At 30.6% G+C, this 20,922-nt stretch overlaps 1 protein-coding gene across 1 annotated transcript in view; it reads left to right on the top strand.

Moving 5' to 3' along the window:
* Positions 1 to 253: 253 nt before the first annotated feature.
* The window catches only part of LOC142332828 (ATP-binding cassette sub-family G member 5), a 190,267-nt gene continuing 169,598 nt past the window's right edge, over positions 254 to 20,922 (top strand). The window contains exon 1 of the mRNA XM_075379451.1: positions 254 to 395. The gene's annotated coding sequence lies outside the window, so the exon portion shown is untranslated. The remainder of the gene's footprint in view (positions 396 to 20,922) is intronic.

The raw sequence follows: 20,922 nt of genomic DNA, 5'->3' as shown, positions 1-20,922 counted from the left end.
TAATTACATAAATGTAAATGTATTGTTATGCACGACACGTTATTAATTTTGTTATTTTAAATGTAGAGGGCAGTGTACTAAAATGCAAGATGATGTGGTGGAAGGAATAGACGGAACAGGTGGTTTTCATTACGTTCTTTATTCCGTCTTTAGTGTATTTTGTTTTTATAGGTTGGCAACTCTGAAGATGATCAGTGTTAGTTTGTGTTAGGGTCTGTTGCTTGAACCGACTTGTTCCGCTGAATGTCAGTAACGTTGTCCAGTCGAAGTGTGTGCTTTGCTATTTTTGTGTCGTATTATTTTGATTCGATACGGATTATTTTATTTATTTATATTTTTTTAAATAATAGGTTAAGTGTTAAAAGTGATTTATCGAATGGACCGCTTCTTAAAAGGTAATAATAATAATTACATTTATAAATAAATAAAAATAAAGTTCTTTATTTTTTTAAAAGACAAGATTAATCTTTTTTAAGTTAATAAAACTGATGTTCATTATTAAATCGGGGTAAATTTGAACCGAAAACATAAATGAATTGTTGAAATATCCGATTCGTATACCGTATAATTTAGTTTGTAACGTACGTTTTGGTGGAATAATCTACTGTTTATTTCATACGAAAATCGTGAATACAGTTTAAAAAAAATTTAAACAGGGAAATTAACAAATATTAAAGAATAACAAACATCTCATGCCAAGCTTACCGATAAAGTATAAGATTTCCGATCGTAATTTGGTTTTTTTTAATAAATAAATAAATCTTTCATTCTGATCGACTTATAATAAAAAATACATTATATAGATTACATTAGAAACGAATAGATATGATACTGTAAGTTGAAATAAAACAGACTGTACAAGAATTTATCTGGCTGGATTAAGAGAAACCCACAAATCCATAAACCAGACAACCCATAAATCTTTGATTAAAATAATATTATCACAAAATATTATACAATTATTATTATAAAATAAAATTAAAAAAAAACATTTTACGCAAATTTATGTATTGGTTTTAAAAATAGACAAATTTTTTTTATCAGTATTTAATTAATAATTCATCTATAGAATAATACTTTTTTTCTTAAAAAAAATCTTTTGTATTTTAAACGAATGAAATCATAAGAAAGTTGTTTCTTATAAGCCGAAATATTACGTTAAGTAAAAGGAAAACAGTTGGATATATATATATATATATATATATATATATATATAACCTGTATATATGTATATATATATATATATGTATATATATATATATATATATATATATATACATTTCACTTATTATTTTTACCAATTTGTAATTTAATGTATATCAGGTATAGCTGTTTTCAAGAATAATAATTATTTTATTCCAGGATTACTAAGAAGTATGAGGAATCAAGTGGTTTCCCGTTTTTTTTTTTTTTTTAATATATCCGTGGTGTTATCTGTATGCTTCTTAACTTATAAAAATGCAGGTGATAATTAGGTCTGTAAATTATAATATCGTAGGGGTTGGTTGTATAATGATTATTATTGGTTGTATTATGATTAAGTAATGATTATCATTACTTTCAAAGAAAGTAAATTTGATTAGTACCATTTATATACTCGTATAATCTAAAACGATTTATATGTACTTCATAGTTATGTTAATTATTATAGCTGGACCGTTCCTTTTGGATATAACGTGATTTTTAGGTAGATTTCATAAGTAAGCTATCTACTGTAACGGGTACCGTGATTCGTCTTCCGGAAAATTTCTACATATCTTCGCGTTTCACATCCCCAGACCTCAAAACCACCGTCAGTTCAAAAGTTTATGCATTTATATATATATATATATATATATATATATATTTCACTTTCTTGTGTGCACGATAACTGCCGTAATTTTGCGCCAATCATTTTGAAATTGATTCATAAAATATAACGACCCAAAATATCGGTCGAGTTCGTTAATGGAAAAGATCGGACCGTGGAGGTAGAAATGAGGGACTTTTTAGAAAAAAACAAAATATCACTAGAACTTTCTTATTGAATAAAATATCGAATTCGTTTAAAGTTCCTACTATTTTATGGATAAGGGCCTAAAACTTATTTGCCTAAAACTTTGACGGTTGATGTCAACGTTTTTTGACATCAACCGTTAGCCCAGGGGTTGCAAAAAATGGGGTTTCGAAGACAAAAAAGAATCAAACCTCCCTTAATACGCACAGTATCAAATCCGTTTAAAGTGATCGTTATTCCTCTAATCATTACCTAAAACTTGTCTGAAACGATTTTTCATATGACCATCACTTCCGGCAAGGAATGAACAAAATGTTGCTGGAATTGTAAGAAGATGGGGCGGGGCTTTCGTATGCTAAACATGTGAAAATTTTTTTCACTTGCAGCCATTGTATTGAATAAATTTGAAGTTTTTCTTAACTTTAAAGTGGAAATCTCTTTTCTCCCCTACTTAGCACCGGCGAAATCTATCTGCCTTCCGGCCTGCCAAAAGGGATTTTTTTATAAATTAATTATTTAATCTTTTTTTGTAGTTGATGACCGATTCACGATATAAGTTCGAAAGTTGTGCCTGGAAATAGGGAATGGAATTTTTGTAGTTGGATGAGAAAACTTCGATTCATAACTGGGAATCGAATTTGGAATCTTAATAGTTGAAAGAAAAGGGCGTTATCACTATTCCACAACGGTCAATTTATTTATAAACTTTAGTTTTCTTTCTTATAATGCGTTTTGTAATGCGTCGCGTTGTCAGTTTTGTTTGTTAATTATTAAAAAAAAATATTCTGTTCACATCCTACACACACACACACCTTATATACTTATATAAGGAGTATAATTAATTCATTAACATCAGGATAGATCAATGTACCTAATTACCGGATAATAAAAAAGAATTCTCCTATCCATTGCCCTGGATCGATCAAGGGAAACCGTGGATAAAAAACTAAATCAAAGCAGCATCAAAATAACATATAATTATTTAAAATATTTAAATATATTATTTATATTAGACGATAGCACACCGCCGATCTCCGTGGCGGAGTGGTAATGTCTCGGCTTTCATCCGGAAGTTTCGGGTTCGAATTCCAATAAGGTATGGTTTTTTTCATACACTACAAAATTAAATTTTCATACTCCCTCGTACATGTTCATAACCCTCTGTGGTGAATTAATTCATAAGGCAAATACAACATGAAGATGATTAATACAAAAAATAAATCACAATTCAGAAGGCGTTAATGAAAATTATTTGAGCTAATATTTATTTTCTACACATTTAACGGATGCAGAAATGATCAGCGTTTTTTTAAAATTAGTATCATTTAAAAATTCATTAATTAATTATTAACGTAGGTGTAACAAAGTATGGAAACCGTTCAATTACTTATCAAAAGGTAACCGTAGAAAAATAAAATTTATCTTGAAACGATCTGCTTTTTTCAGTATCACATTATCACAGTCTTAAGTAAAAGAAAATCCCTTTCCGCACGTCGAAAGGCGGACGTAGATTTCACCTGTGCTAAGTAGGTTGATAAAAGAGATTTTCAGCGTAAAGTTAGAAAAAACTTCAAGTTTACTCGATACGACAGTGGTCGCATGTGAAAAAAGTTTCACATCTTTAGCATACATCAAGCCCCATCTTCTTACAATTCCAGCAATATTTTGGTCATCCCTTGCCGTAAGGGTTGGTCATATCAATAATTGTTTCAGACAAAGGTTTTAGGTAATGTTTAGAAGACTAACGATCACTTTAAATCGATTTGATATTGTGCGTATTAAGGGAGGTTTATTCTTTTTTGTCTTCGAAGCCCTATTTTTTCCAACCCCTGGGCCAACGATTGGTGATATCAAAAACTTTACTTACACAGGTTTTTGGCTCTTATTCAAAGAGTAGTAGAAATTTTAAACAAATCCGATATTTTACTTAATAAGAATGTTATACCTGTATTTTTTTTTCGAAAAAGCCCTTCCATTTCTATTCCCACAGTCCGATATTTCCCATTAACGAACTCGACCGAGGTTTTGGGTCGTTATATTTTATGTATCAATTTGAAAGTGATTGGCGCAAAATTACGGCAGTTATCGTGTACACAAGAAAGTGATATTATTTATATATATATATATATATATATATATTATATTATATATAAAACTTTTGAACTGACGGTGGTTTTGGGGTCTGCGGGATGTGAAACGCGAAATATATCGAAATTTTCAGGAAGTCGAATCATGGTACCCGTTACAATATCTCCAGCTATCTTATGAAATACTTTAAATGTCTACTTAAATTCTGATGTGGGCATCACATGACTTCCTTATATGCCTATTAAATTACATATACACATGTTTTTAAAATGAAAAGTACATAAAATTTTATTTCATTAATAACTTTTGATATTTTTTTATTGTTATTATTGAATTATTATTTATTGTAAAAAAAATTACAATCAGAGGTTAATCAATATATTTAATACAATATATTAATATATTAAATTAAATCAATATATTAAGTTAAATCAATATATTTTAATTACAAAAAAAAAAAAAAAAAAAAAAAAAGGAGATGAAGTCTGATTCGAACTTTCCCCTTTTAAGATCCAAATATTTCATTAATTAAAATTTTATTCGGCTATAACTCTGGAACCGATTAAAATAAGTACAACTTATGATATATAGTTGAAATGCTCTCAATGAGGGTTTATTACTGCAGTGAAGAAAAATTCCAAAATCCAAACAAATTTGGATTTTGGACTTTTTTGTACAGTTTTGATTAAGTCTATTGCAATAAAAAAGGGAGGGGCACAACTAGATGTTCCAACAGTCCTAAATCCAAAATTTCAGTATCCTACAGTTAATCGTTTTTAAGTTATGCGAGATACGTACGTTCGTACAGACGTCGCGCCGAAACTAGTCAAAATGGATTCAGGGATGATCAAAATGAATATTTCAGTTGAAATCTGGAAACCGAAATTTTTCGAAACCATAATACTTCCTTTATTTCGTACAAGAAAGTAAAAACATTGCAATACGTTTCCCTTAACCAAAATTACGTCCGTTTAATTTTTTTTACAGTTTCTTTTAAAACTGGTTTTAATTTAAAAAAAGTTCTCAACAGTGAATCACTTTAGAAATTTTGACATCTGTGGGTTGTTTCTGATGCACGGCTTACGCACACACTTAATTAAAAAAATATATTTATCATTTTATTTAAATATAATATTTTTCGTTTATTTAATCGAATAATGATTCTAACTAAATCGCGCGTGCATATCGTATTTAGTTAGCGCGGATGTGTCGGTACTAGTGGGAGACGGTCGGCACTAACTAAACTAATGTAATTTACAATTCACATAGAACAAATTTCTCTTGTACGTTCGGCAGACTGGTGTAGCCGCGAGGCTTAACGCTTCAGGTACCGAGTCAACCGGTCAGACAGAGTTACTTTTTTACACTTTAAATATTTGCATTTATTTATTTCTATCTCTTACCAGTGACGTCATAACGTAGAAGACGACTACATCATTTTTTTGGTGTAGGGATACGATTTTGCAAAAATGTTTTTGGCAAATATGATTTTTTTTTTAATCGTTAAAAAATGCGTCTAAGAAACATATGAACTTAATTAGGAGAAATCTCGATATACTGAGGGTAACCTTGTTGTACAGCCTCACCTCCTTGACCTTTTTTAAGTTGAAAATTTAATCTCATCAATGCCCGATAAATAGAATTAATATAACCATGTTTGGTCAAAATTTGTCCAGTAGTTGTAGAAATGCAATGTAATTTAGAGGCCGACATCGAACACACAGAAATAGATACGAACATTAACATCCGATTTTTCGGGTACCTTAGGTGTCAAAAAAACGACTAGCACTAGATAGGGAATCTTGGAGAGCTGCATCAAACCGGTCAAATGACTGAAGACAAAAAAAAAGGTGTCAAAATATCAAGACTCTGTGAAAACCGCATTTGCCCAAATTGGACCGATTACAGTACTTTCTCTTCTAGAGCTACAGCTGTTGAACGACTAGCACTAGATAGGGAATCTTGGAGAGCTGCATCAAACCGGTCAAATGACCGAAGACAAAAAAAAAGGTGTCAAAATATCAAGACTCGGTGAAAACCGCATTTGCCCAAATTGGACCGATTACAGTACTTTCTCTTCTAGAGCTACAGCTCTGGTATAACGCTATCTAGACTGGAAAGTAAAAACGATATATTTTTTAGTACGAGACCGTAACATATTGGGTTATATTTTTCGAGAAGGAAATTTTTAAAACCGGTTGTAAAGTTCACATTAAATGTCCGAATTTTTGGTACACTTGTAACCCACATTGTTTTCCGTTAAAATACAGGGTGATTCAGAAGGATAAGGCAATACCTTGACGACTCATTCTAGAGGATAAAAATAAGAAAAACGTTCGTATAAACGTAGGTCCGAAAACGCTTCGTTAGCGAGTTATACAGGGTAAAAGATTTCACCTAAAATACAGAGTAAAAGAATTCTGGGAAGGTCAATTAAGGGGGCAAATTCGATTGTTTCTTATGGTTTTTGAGCTGGGAAATCGAAAAAAGTAGGTCCCAGAACTGTATCTCTCTTACTTTCTATGATATCCCGTGTAAAACGCCAAAAAAGGGGCAAAAAACACATTTGTTTACGTTTGACGTACAATAACGTTGTTAAATTGGCGATAAATCGTACATTTTTTAAACATAAATCGTAGAGAATTTAATTTTAAGAAGATTGATGTAAATAATATCAACATAAACAAATAAAATTTTAAACATGTCGACTTTGTAATTGGCGAACGTCAATTAAGGGAATTTGTCCCTTAATTGACGTACGCAGAATTTCAGAAAGCCTTAATTTACCCGGAGGAACTGAAACTCGGGCGAAATCTTTCATTCTGTATAAGTCGATAACGAAGCGTTTTCGGACCTACGTTTATATGAACGTTTTTCTTATTTTTAGCCTCTAGAATGAGTGGTCAAAGTATTGCTCTATCCTCCTGAATCACTCTGTATTTGGTTTTAAATGTTCTTATATGTTGTTTTACAATCGTATTTTTTTAATTTTTTTATTTGAACTGCTATTTCTATCTATATCGAAAAAAAATAGATCGTTTTAAGGTAGGATTTATAGTTGTTAAATTTCATAATTTTGTAAAGTTTAAATGGTGAAAACTTATTCAAATTCTTGGATGTTATTTATTTATTCTTTTTTTAATAAAGAAAGTTTTAATGTAATTATAAATAAAATTTGTCAGTAGATTATTTTAATTGTTAAAAACAGATAGAGTAATTTAATGAAAGCGTCAACGGAAACACAATAAGGGGGCCTTTTCTTGTAAACCAGAGTATTATGTTGTGTTAAGAGAAAATGTTGCTGTTGTAAGTTAATGGAAAATATTTATGTGAATACACACACACACACGCTCTCTCTCTCTCTCTCTCTCTCTCTCTATATATATATATATATATATAGAGAGAGAGAGAGAGAGAGAGTGAGTTGTTAGAATGTTTCTAAAATGGTGGACTGTCTATACTTTTTCGGATTCTACTTGTAAAACTAAACAAAAAAATCCTTAGGGAAAATGGCAATTTTTTTTCGTTCTCCCCTTGTCCCCATTTTGTTAATTTTATATAAAAATTTATATCTCAAGTTCGGATAGACGAATCACATTAATATTTGGTAATAAAGTTTTAAAATTAGCAAAAATTCAGTACTTAAATACGTTCGCAGATTATAAATGGAGGCCATGTTTATTTTGCTATATGTTATATCTCCGTAAAAATTAGTTTTACCAAAATTTATTTTATTTGCTAAAATATTAAGCCTTTTATTTTGAACAAAATGAGATTTTAATTTTTTAAATCGGTTAACAAATAGCTGATTTATGATAGAAAATTGATGTTGTAATTTTGTGTCGATTTTCATGTCCTCCACTTTACGTTCAATTCGATGAAATCTTAATTGTTAATTCTAGTACTGTAAATTAGTATCAAATTAAGTAATAATTTTCTCACAATAATTGACCTAATAATTACGACACAAAATTACATCAATTTTCATACAATTTATAAATATATATTTATATATATAGTGTGTGTGTGTGTGTGCGCGCGCGCGTATGTGTGTGTGCGCGTGTGTGTGTGTGCGTGTGTGTGTGTGTGTGTGTGTGAATCGAAGAAATGGGAACATTTAATGACATGTTGTACAAATAAAAAAGAAATACATACAAATGTGGATCTGGGAAACACTCTTTTCCATTTGTAGCTTGCGAAAAATTTCGACCCAAGGGTGTACATAAATTGAAGCCTTACTGACATTTTTTGAAGGAGTAAATTTGATGATTTCATATGGTTTTTAATTTGAAAAATTGACAAAATTAGGTAACAGAACTGAATCTTTAGAAAGTGGATCAGTTCAGACGGGCGTATTTCTACTTCCTTGTATGAAGTAAAGGAAGTATTGTGATCGCGAAAAATTTCGGTTTTCAGATTTCAATGAAAATATCCATTTTGACCATCCCTGAATCCATTTTGACTAGTTTCCTTGTGACGTCTTACGTATTTCGCATAACTCAAAAACGATTAGCTGTAGCATGTTGAAATTTGGATTTAGGACTGTTGTAACATCTAGTTGTGCACCTTTCCTTTTGATTCCGATCGACTGAACCAAAAGTATCCAAAATCCCTCAAAAATTTGATTTTGGACTTTTTCTTACCCTTATTGTGAGCTTTTCAAAGATTTATCATAAGCGTTACTTATTTACATCGATTCCAGAGTTATAGCCAAATAAAATTTTAATTAATGAAATATTTGGCACCTTGGTTCGAATCGGACTTCATTCCTTTTTTTTTAAATATATTTTTTTATTTTTTTTAATTTAATTAAATTGATTTAATAATTAATTATTAACCCGTGATTGTAAAAAAAAAATTACGATAAATAATAATTCAATAATATTAAAAAAAAATATGCAAACGATCAAATGTTATTAGTGAAATAAAATTTCATGTACTTTTAACAATGTTTATTTGTAATTTAATAGGCATTATTATGTTTGTGTTGACGTAATAGATTTGATGAAACATCTGATTATTTAATATTAATTGAAAATTATAATTATAACTTATTATTTTTGGATTTTCTAGTTTAATTTTGTTTAATTATTCTGGAATTTCTGTTTAATTTTATGTACATTAAAGTTAACTACAGAGTGACAGAAAAATAGATCCTCACAAGATCAACATATACACTGAGACATACACACCCGATCTTTAATAAATTGCAAAAAATTGTAATATTTTAGTTCATTACTCCTCTGATATTGTCGGACAATATTCTCCCTAAGTTGGATTTGATAATAATTTTGTTTATTTGTTTTTTGTTTCCAATCAGTTAATCGTTCTTTGATTTAATATAATTCTTCTGATCTTAATTTATGTACACGTAGTAGTTTTCAAATTTTTTCTTTCTTTATATTCATCATCCTCTCTTAATATTTTTATTCTTTCGTTGGTTTTAACATTTTCTTCCTCTTTTTTGAGATATATTTGTTCATGTTATCTTTCTTTTTCCTGTATCGTTGTTTCTTTTTCATTTTTGATTATTCACCAAATAATCCAGTAATAAAAATAGAGTATTTTACACTGTATGGTCGAAATTAACATTTGTAACCGGCATATAGGAGTTAACTAAACGGAATAGTTTAAAGTTTCAGAAATCTGAAACTTTAGTTAATCGGCAACTCACGAAGATATGAATAATACCGATCTAGTAATACGAGTAATAAAGGAACTTGTACTCTATCCTAATATTTCATGTAAGATTGTGGAATTAATAACTGTATAAATATTTGTTGTTAATAAAAACTAATATTTCAGCAGTCGTGTAACTGTCCACTTTATTAAAGAGCTGGATTATCGTATCTCACTTTCAAATGAAATAAGTTTAAATAAAGTGCAGCAAAAAATTTGAATATGTAATTTAACAGGCGTACAAGGCAGTCATACGGTGTCCATATTAGATTTCTTTTTATCGCTTAAAGGGGTATTAAAATTAAAGAAATTTTGGCACCTATATTATATTCCAAACCCGAAATGAGGAATAATTTTTTTCATTCCTTTTATGAAAGTTATAAATATATATATATATATACTTTTATCAAGTTATCCTTGACCAGCGTAACAGGGAAAGTTATGCAGTACTTGACCAATTTATTTGAATCTTAAAAAGTAAGTAGTTTAAAAAAAAATTTATTAATATTTTATTGTACCCTTGGAAATTTCCAGTTTCAGAATCGTAAGTTGATTTTACTTATATACAGTTTCAAGGGAAATTGATAATATTTTATTATGTTGTTGCTTATGTAGTTAAATTTATTTTAACTCATCGTATAATTAAAATAGGTAATAATTATTATTAAATACGAGTAATAAAGGTCACAGGAATAATTAACCGTTGTTTATAAAACAAATACAAATCTGATAGAAGTATATTTAAAATCTTTTTTCTTTATTATTATTATTTTTAAATGAAAATAATTTTTTTACTCAGATCGGTATATACATAAAAAAAATACATTATATAGATCATGCCAAGAATGGATGGATAGATTATGCTACTATTTGCCTGGATGGAACAAGAGAAAATTTATTAGAGAAAATTAATTTCAAAATAAATCACAATTACAAAGGCTTTAATAAAAATTAGTTGAGGATATATATTAAGGTATCCGTTGAACGGTATACAGAAATTCAGAATTATTTTTTTTAACTTAATTAGTTCTGATTTCTCCAATCAGTTTTCCAGTTACTGCCAGATCTTGGTGTGTGTGTATTTTTTTGTCTTCAGTCATTTGACTGGCTGGATGCAGCTCTCCAAGATTTCCATTCTTGTGCCAGTCGTTACACATCTTACATCCCTAACAATTTGTTTTACATATTCCAAACATGACCTCCTTACACAATTTTTTCCTTCTACCTGTCCTTCCAATATTAAAGCGATTATTCCAGAATACCTTAATATGTGGCCTATAAATCTGTCTCTTCGTTTAACTATATTTTTCCAAATGCTTTTTTCTTCATCGATTTGCCGCAACATCTCTTCGTTTGTCACTTTATCCACTCGTCTGATTTTTAACATTCTCATATAGAACCGCATTTCAAAAGCTTCTAATCTTTTCTTCTCAGGTACTCCGATCGTCCAAGTTTCACTTCCATATAAAGCTACGCTCTAAACATATACTTTCAGAAATCTTTTCCTGACATTTAAATTAATTTTTGATGTAAACAAATTATATTTCTGAATGAAGACATGTTTCCCCTATGGTTTCGGCATTTTATATCGCTCCTGCTTCGTCCATCTTTAGTAATTCTACTTCCTAAATAACAAAACTCTTCTACTCTTCCTATTTTTATCTTCAGTGGTCTATCTAAATTATTTCTACTACATTTCATTACTTTTGTATTGTTCTTGTTTATTTTCACGCGATAGTTCTTGCGTAGGACTTCATCTATGCCGTTCGTTGTTTCTTCTAAATCCTTTTTACTGTCGGCTAGAATTACTATATCATCAACAAATCGTAGCATCTTTATCTTTTCACCTTTTACTGTTACTCCGAATCTAAATTGTTCTTTAACATCATTAACTGCTAGTTCTATGTAAATATTAAAAAGTAACGGAGATAGGGAACATCGTTGTCGGACTCCCTTTTTTATTACGGCTTCTTTCTTTAAAAGAAATTTTTTTCCCCAAAATTCCCCTTTCCCCAAAAATCTAAAAAATGCAATCTTTTTATTTATTACATATTCTTTAACCAAATTTTTTTATGTTTTTGTAGACTTAGTAGTAGAGCGTGTGACCCCCCCCCCCAAAAAAAAAAAACAAAAAAACTTTAAGGCAATATTCGGGGGAGAAAACCCGATCTAATTTTAAAAATATAATTTTTTTGAATTTTTTGAAACCTTGTTGTTTATTTAAATAAATAATGCTAATTTTAAAATAAAATTTATCATAAATTGCCCCCACCCCAAAAAAAGATTTTCACTTTTTCAAAAATGTTTGTTCCGTGTATTTTTTATCTCATCTCGCGTAAATGTTTCTTCATCTGTAAATAATATCGGCGACAGAAGCACGTTATTTTGCAATATATTATAATATTTTATTATATTTGTAATATATTATAATATTTTGACAATAATTCAGCCGATGATTGTAAACGTGTTCTTCGACGTTGAATTGATTAACAAAGATGTCGAGGAGAGACCTTCATTGTGAAATATCTCCCGTATACTGTTGCGTGGAATCTCTAAAAGTACAGATAATCTACGAATACTAGTAGTTGGATTTCGGTCTCTCATACATAAAAAGTGCTCATTCATATTTGTTTCCCGTTCAGATGTTACATTAAGAGTTCCGCTTTGCCTTAGGTACCGTAATATTTGCCCGTGAGGAATATTTCGATCGGAAAATTTCCGACCGTATTCTTCAACGCCTCGTGTATCTTCGTCGTTATATATTCTTGATTTTTGGATTATACGGCATTTCTCTTTTACTACAGTACAAATTACTTAATAATTATTATCAATAGCTTTTAAAATCGGTACAAATTGACTACTTAAATACGCGTAGATCGCAAATGCACAGTTCTCAAATTAAATTTAATTTTATACGGAAAATTAACTTCTCAATAATAAGTCCGGTACATTGACACGAGATCTGAATCGTAACCGTAACAATATTTGAAATTTTTGTTTGTACAGCTTTTCTTTGTAGACTGCTAATATTGTACAGCATTGCAGCGACCCTAGTGGGGAATTAATGCATTAATAATTAAAAAATAACATCGTAATAGTGCAGGTAGACAAATATGTATTAACGTAATTTTTCTGTTATTATTTTACATGAAAGTACAACTAAATTGTTGTCGTGAGGTGTTGTTAGTAAATATTTTATATCGATTTTCTCAGAATTAAATTCTCTATCGATTTAACTAATAAGTTTTATTTGTTTATTCGCAATTTAACGAAGTTATTTTACGCCAAATCTACAAAACTGTATTTTTTCAACTCGATTTGTTTTGTCTATTACACCTTATTTCGTAGATAATAATGGGAATACAGTTTTGGGACCCGTTTTTAAAAAAAATTCAAGTCAATAAACATAAGTAACCAGTAAATTTACCCACCAGAATGGTCTAGTGGTGAACGCGTCTTCCCAAATCAGCTGATCTGGAAGTCGAGATTTCCAGCGTTCGAGTCCTAGTAAAGTCAGTTATTTTTATATGGATTTGAATACTAGATCGTAGATACCGGTGTTCTTTGGTGGTCGGGCTTCAATTAACCGCACATCTTAGGAACGGTCGAACTGAGAAGGTACAAGACTACACTTCATTTACACTCATACATATCATCCTCATTCATTCTCTGAAGTATTATCTGAAAGGTTATTATTTTTCCTTCTCAGAATTTCAGAGGGCTTTATTTCAGCAAAGCAGAATCGTGACGAAATATTTCGTTAGCCGTAACTCGCTAACGAAGCGATTTAAAAACAATGTTTAAATGAACTTTTTTATTACTGTAATGAGAGAAATACGCCTATGAAGTTTAAAAGAATCCTCTCAGGAGACTGTATATTTTTACAGGATTATACAAAGAAATTAATTTTAGTTTCAACGAAAAAAAAGCTTTAATTTTTTTATTTCTATTAAACTGACAAATTATTTATGAATGTAATATAGACCACAAAAATCTAAAGATAATTCGTAACGCTAATTTAAACGGATGAACAATTGGAAATTAAACAAAAAAGAAATTGTAACGTAACGTTACGGATACTAAACAAAGAAGAATAAAATTATCTCGGTTATTCTTTTTTAAACAAAGAGGTTATATGGATATCTATTTGAAAGCATAGAGGATCACGCATAACGATTCCTCGATATGAATTATCCGCTTCGGTAAATAGTATACTAAAAATTATCCACTTTCGCCGTTTCAAAATTTTACTCAAGGATATCTATATTTAATACGGTACTGTTTACAGATTATTTGCAATTAACACAGTCTACGTGTGTTGCAATCAAATTAACCGATAAAGGTCAACGGTTTTACGAAGTATAATCGGATTTGGATTCTTTATCGAGATATTAATCGGATACTTCATCTCCGGTTAAAGATATGAATCGACCTTTATAACTGCGGTAATCTATCATCAGAATTCTAATCCCGGTCAAGCTAGGAATTTTTACAAACTTTACGAAGAAAATTACGGTATTATTTTCGATTGCACGGTGTAAGTGGTGGGGGCGGGGGAGAGAAAATTAATTTTCTTTACGTTGTCAGGAGTACGAAATTACCATTCGCTTAAAATATAATTTCCTTTTATACAGAGTATTCCGCGAAAAAAATTTCAGGTGAAAATAATGAAAAAATTTCACTTAAACATAGGTGTGGAAACGCTTTGTTTTCGAGTTACGGTAGCGAAAAATTTTGCCCGCATTTTCAGCTCTTGTAATTAAAACAAGGGCTCCTGTAATTTTTGGAATCCAAATTAAGGAGTAAAATTAATGGTTTCTTATACAGAGCGTTTCATAATGTTCTTAGGAGTTACAAAAATTCAGTACAAAGTATTTAACTTACCTAAATGAAAGTTGTACGAGGTGATGCAGGGACTCAAACGGTTTTTGTTAAAATCTATAAATGTTCAATATGTGCTCCTCTGCTGACACGGCACACACCAACACGAAAGTCTAGCTCTTGCCAAACGCGTTCTAACATGTCATTTTCGATAGAGTTGACCGCATCGATTATGCGATCCTTTAGCACAGCGATATCGTGCGGCATCGGTGAGATAAACACCTTTTCTTTCTCGTAACCCCAAATAAAGAAATCGCATGGCGTGAGGTCTGGTGATCTTGGTGGTCACAGCATAATGTGTTGGTATTCTTCAGACGCACGTCCTATCCGGCGCCGAAGTAATATTGTGTTAAGGTACTGTCGAACCTCGTTAGGAAAACGGGCAGGACAACCGTCTTGCTGGAAAATGAAGTCGTTGAGTAGCCGAGGCGTAAGCCATAATTGTAACATATCCAGGTATATCGTGCCGGTTACTGTAGTTTGCGTAAAAAAGAACGGCCCATACACTGCCTCACGAGAGATCGCATAAAAACGGTTAACATTCGAATCCCGAATGTGTTCCACATAAGCGTGTGCGTTTTGAGTTTTTTGAAAAATGCACTTTTTTTTACTAAATCTTTCGCATTTATTAATCATTTAACAAAGTTGTTGTACTACAAACCTAAAAAAGTTAAATTAAAAAAAAAAGTTAACAAAAAACAGGTGAAGTCTGATTCGAACCGATTTGCCTTTCCCTTGTAAGATCCAAATATTTCATTAATTAAATTTTTATTTTGCTATAACTCTGGAACCGATGAAAATAAGTACCACTTATGACATGCCGTAGAAAAGCTCTTAATAAGGGCTTATTATTGCAGTTACGAAAAAGTGTAAAATCCAAATGTTTGAAAATTTTGGGTTTTTTTGAACATTTCTGGTCCAGTAGATTGCAGTTAAAAGGGGAGGTGCGCAACTAGATGTTGGAACAGTCCTAAATACAAAACTTCTACATTCTACGGCTAACCGTTTTTTAATTATGCGGGATACATACGTACAGACGTGACGCCGAATCTAGTCAAAATGGATTCAGGAATGGTCAAAATGGGTATTTCCGTTGAAATCTGAAAACCGAAATGTTTCGCGATCACAATTCTTTGTTACAAGGAAGTAATAAACCGATTTTTAATTGTTTTTATCTTCTTTTTACTTGCTGTATTTACATTAATTTTCTGAGAATAATATATTCTCTACAATTTTTTTACTAAATTTTCCGCATTTATTTGTCATTTAAAACCTTTTTATACTACAAACCTAAAAAAAATTTTTTTTTTAGTTTTGGAAACCCATTTCGTACTCTTGGATATAAGCCTATGAATAAAATTTGTGGCTGGAATGTTTCCAAAACTACTACATCAATTTAATTTAAATTTAGATATTCTGTAGTATTGTATCTGAAGTTGTGCGTGGGAAAATTTGTTGAGGATTGGTTCTTGAGTTCCGCTCAAGTCGACAACAGACAATGTAACTTCAATTTGAGGGTTTGTTAACTTTATATTGCCGTATTTTCCAAACCAATTTATTTTATGGTCACAATGGTGAACGAATTTAAACTTGCTACTTGTGTGTAGCGATCTACTCATTATAAATTATTTCCTTATAAACAGAAGATATATTTTTATATTAAATTAAATAAATTTTTTTTTTGTCTTCAGTCATTTGACTCGTTTGATGCAGCTCTCCAAGATTCCCTATCTAGTGCTAGTCGTTTCATTTCGGTATACCCCCTACATCCTACATCCCTAACAATTCGTTTTACATATTCCAAACGTGGCCTGCCTACACAATTTTTTCCTTTTACCTGTCCTTCCAATATTAAAGCGACTATTCCAAGATGCCTTAGTATGTGGCCTATAAGTCTGTCTCTTCTTTTAACTATATTTTTCCAAATGCTTCTTTCTTCATCTATTTGCCACAACACCTCTCCATTTGTCGCTTTATCCACCCGTCTGATTTTTAACATTCTCCTATAGCACCGCATTTCAAAAGCTTCTAATCTTTTCTTTTCAGATACTCTGATCGTCCAAGTTTCACTTCCATATAAAGCTACGCTCCAAACGTATACTTTCAAAAATCTTTCCTGACGTTTAAATTAATTTTTGATGTAAACAGATTATATTTCTGACTGAAGGCTCGTTTCGCCTGTGCTATTCGGCATTTTATTTCGCTCCTGCTTCGTCCATCTTTAGTAATTCTACTTCCCAAATAACAAAATTCTTCTACCTCCGTAATCTTTTCTCCTTCTATTTTCACATTCAGTGGTCCATCTATTATTTCTATTACATTTCATTACTTTTGTTTGTTCTTGTTTATTTTCATGCGTTAGTTCTTGCGTAGGACTTCATGTGTGCCGTTCATTGTTTCTTCTAAATCCTTTTTACTCTCGGCTAGAATTACTATATCATCGGCAAATCGTAGCATCTTTATCTTTTCACCTTGTACTGTTACTCCGAATCTAAATTGTTCTTTAACATCATTAACTGCTAGTTCCATGTAAAGATTAAAAAGTAACGGAGATAGGGAACATCCTTGTCGGACTCCCTTTCTCATTACGGCTTCTTTCTTATGTTCTTCAATTGTTACTGTTGCTGTTTGGTTCCTGTACATGTTAGCAATTGCTCTTTTATCTCTGTATTTGAATGCCTTTTCTAGGTCTATAAATGCCAAGTATGTCGGTTTGTTTTTCTTTAATCTTCCTTCTACTATTTATCTGAGGCCTAAAATTGCTTTCCTTGTCCCTTTAATTTTCCTGAAATAAATAAAATTATACATCTTAATTTTTTAATTTTATTTATGTTTTGTATAACGCAAAGTCGGTTTTCTTGCGCAGTTCTGCGCAAGAATCTTTTTTATACGCTATAAAATTGTTGTAACAATTTCCTAGCGGAAAAGCTTGGATTTTTAAAAGATGAGATGCCACAAAAAGTATCTTTGATCCAATACTTTTTCTCATTTTTTATTAGTGATTTTATTCAAAATATTGAACCGATCGTTGTTCCCATAATAATAGATAATAAAACTTATCTATATCTGAAGATAATTACTTAAAAGGACATTGAAATTCTAAATGTGCACTACAAAAATGTATTCATTTCAACCCTATGTAATTTTAATTATGAATAAAATCCTTCCATTGTGCTTATCAGCTAATCGTGGAAAGAATTCATATTATTGTAAAATATAGTACTTCTATTACCTATAAAGCAAAATTTCAGTTTTTTTTTGTTTACTAAAATATTCGCTTTGGAATGATAACAAATTTATTTCGTTTGTAACAAAATCAAGTAGTCATTTATTTTTCTTTTCTGTTGAATTAATTCACCGTAGAAGTTTACAAAGAAGTTGGTGGGATAATGAGAAGCTTTTAGCGTATAAAAACGCTATGCGTTTTCGAAAGAGCGTAGTTGAATGAATTTTTTGATATTAGTAGCAGGGGAATGAATGAAGAAGATAGCAACACTTGTCGCTTTGTGCGACATTTTGTTCTGCTGTTGCGTTCTAGTGTTCATTACATTTCAGCTGCCATACATATATTAAAACCGGTAAAGAAGGAAACTGGAGACTACTTTACTGTTCATTCTCCGATTAATTAAACCTGATACGGGATGCTTATTGTTCCGGAGAATTTTATGCCGTTTTTCTAAAGATTTCATCATGAGGTTACGGTATAAATCAAAAACGATTTACTGTAAAAGAATATATAGTATAACCTTTCAAACAATTAACATAGATTATACGATTGGAAAAGTAATCGCATGCTCCTACAACGATGAGTTTCTATAAATCTAAATTTCATCGGATTACTTATTTACGGTCGTTCACATTTACAGTTAACTCGACATATTTACCTTAATTTATATAGCACGAATGCGACGTGCAACGAGTAAAATAATTTGTCATACTGAAGAGTGATTAAAACGAAAGGAAGAGCATTAAGGCACAACAACAAATAACAAATTAATTTTAGCTTTTATATAAAAAGATACTAAATGACAATTGCGTCACGCTCTGTATTTCATTTATTCCTTTGAACGAATCGTTAAAGATTTGCAAATCATTATTTACTTAATATAGCGAAATATTTATTCGTTAATAATCACTCCGACTTACGTAGCGTAGCGGAAGAGTTTTAGTCTCTCATTCATATCGACAGTATGGGGTTCGAAACCCGATCAGAAATTATATTTTTACTTCTTTGTACGAAGTAAAGGAAGTATTGTGATCGTGAAAAATTTCGGTTTTCAGATTTCAACGGTTATCCATTTTCATCATCCCTGAATCTCTGAATCACAACATCTAGTTTTGCACCAACCCTTTTGACAGCAATCAACTAAACCAAAATATTAAAAAAAAAAAAAAAAAAAATTGGATTTCGGACTTTTTCTTAAGTGGAGTAATAAGCTCTCATCGAGCGATTTTCAACTATATATCATAAGTGGTACTTATTTTCATCGGTTCAAGAGTTATAGCCAAATAAAAATTGTAATTAATGAAATATTTGGATCTTACAATGGGAAGGCACATCGATTCGAATCAAATTTCATCTCATTTATTTAAAAAAAAAATTTTTTTAATTTATATATATTGATCGATAAATAATTATTAACCTCTGATTGTAATAAAAAATTTATACGATGAATAATAATTCATTAACAAAAAAAAAAAAAAAAATTAAAAAAATAGCAGAATTATTAATGAAATAAAATGTTATGTACTTTTCATTTAAAAAAAAACGTGTATATGTAATTTAATAAGCGTAAAAGGAAGTCATGTGCTGTCCACATCAGATTTTTTTTTCTTTGAAAAAAGAGAAAATAAAGAAAAAAGTCAAAATAAAGAATCCCACTTTCCCGGAATAAGGAGCTCCCCCCATACTTTAGTAGGGGCGGAGCTCTTTATGCCGGGAAAGTGGGATTCTTTGTGAAGACACATCGGTTCGAATTCGACTTGATTTTTTTTTATTTTAAATTTATTGATTTATTAATAATTATTAACTTCTGATTGTAAAAATATGTGTATACGTAATTTAATAGGCGTACAAGGAAGTCATGTGGCGTCCACATCTAATTTTTTTAATACGTACAAATTTATTTTTCGTTGTAGGATCATTAGACGCTGAAGCTCCCCGTGAGAGAGGGATAACTATACGATTTAAAAAAAACTTTGTGACATAATATTTTAAAAAAGGATTGAAAAACACACTTTGTCGTAGAAAACTTCGGCCTTAAAGCCAATCCTAAGAATAGTAGTGTCAGGATCCAATATAGTTTAGCTTACATTAAAGAAAATGAAATCGATAGCTGCGGAATAATTTTTATATTAAGTACAAGTATCGAGTACAACGTGTACAAATTTCAGACATCACTTAATGATTGACAAATGCGGTCGTAGAAAGTTTTTCAAAAAACAAAATAATCTTGGCTCCAGTAAGTCGTAGAGCAAAGATTTTTTTATTAAAATTCGTAGAAAAATGGCAGCTATCGAATGCTATTTCGATGGAATTCCAACTTTAAAAAATAAGTGAAGTTATTCGAGCAAAAAATAAGTCGATGTTTTCGTTTATTTTTCGCATATTTACTTATTTATTTTGCAATACGCGCATTATTTGCACAGGTTAGTAAAACTCTTAAAGAAAATTTGAAGCCCCGGCTGGGTCACTTAGGTGCATAACAGTATGAGTTATTCGAATTTTAAGCAAAACATTTTTTTTTTTTCGAAAAACTCGATTTTTGCAAAAACTATCGAATATTTTGCAAAGGTCATTAAAAGTACTTATTTTACTCGCCAAGGACTACATATTCTGGAAATCAAAAAATCGTTTTTCATTTTAAAGATATTAGTAATTGAAGAACACGTTATTTTTAGCGATTAATAACCGGTGCAATAACTAATCTATTTGTTGAACAATTGACAACGGGCAGGATTTTAACTTTTTTTCTCAAAACGTTCTACACCATTTTTTTTAAGGCCGCAAAGGACCACTTTAGTCAGAATAATTCAAGTCTTTTTTGCCGATCTTTTGGCCTTTAAGTTCTTAGCATTTACTTACTCAAAATATTTAATCGTTCTTAATGATCTCGCTTTACGATCCTCTTCTGAATAAACCATTTTTGTATAATTAAAAGTTCTTACTTTAAAGTCGGTATTCGGATCTTTAATAACAAATTTTAATTTTTCGGATTTATTAAGTAAATCTTCGTAAGTCAAATTTAATTCTCGCATGTCTTCTTCTTTAATTTCTT

This window comes from Lycorma delicatula, chromosome 12, assembly GCF_047948215.1.
Source record: "Lycorma delicatula isolate Av1 chromosome 12, ASM4794821v1, whole genome shotgun sequence".
In the NCBI taxonomy this organism is placed as follows: Eukaryota; Metazoa; Arthropoda; class Insecta; order Hemiptera; family Fulgoridae; genus Lycorma; species Lycorma delicatula.
The sequence above is the reverse complement of the archived record's forward strand: the minus strand, read 5'-3'. Positions and strand labels throughout refer to the sequence as shown.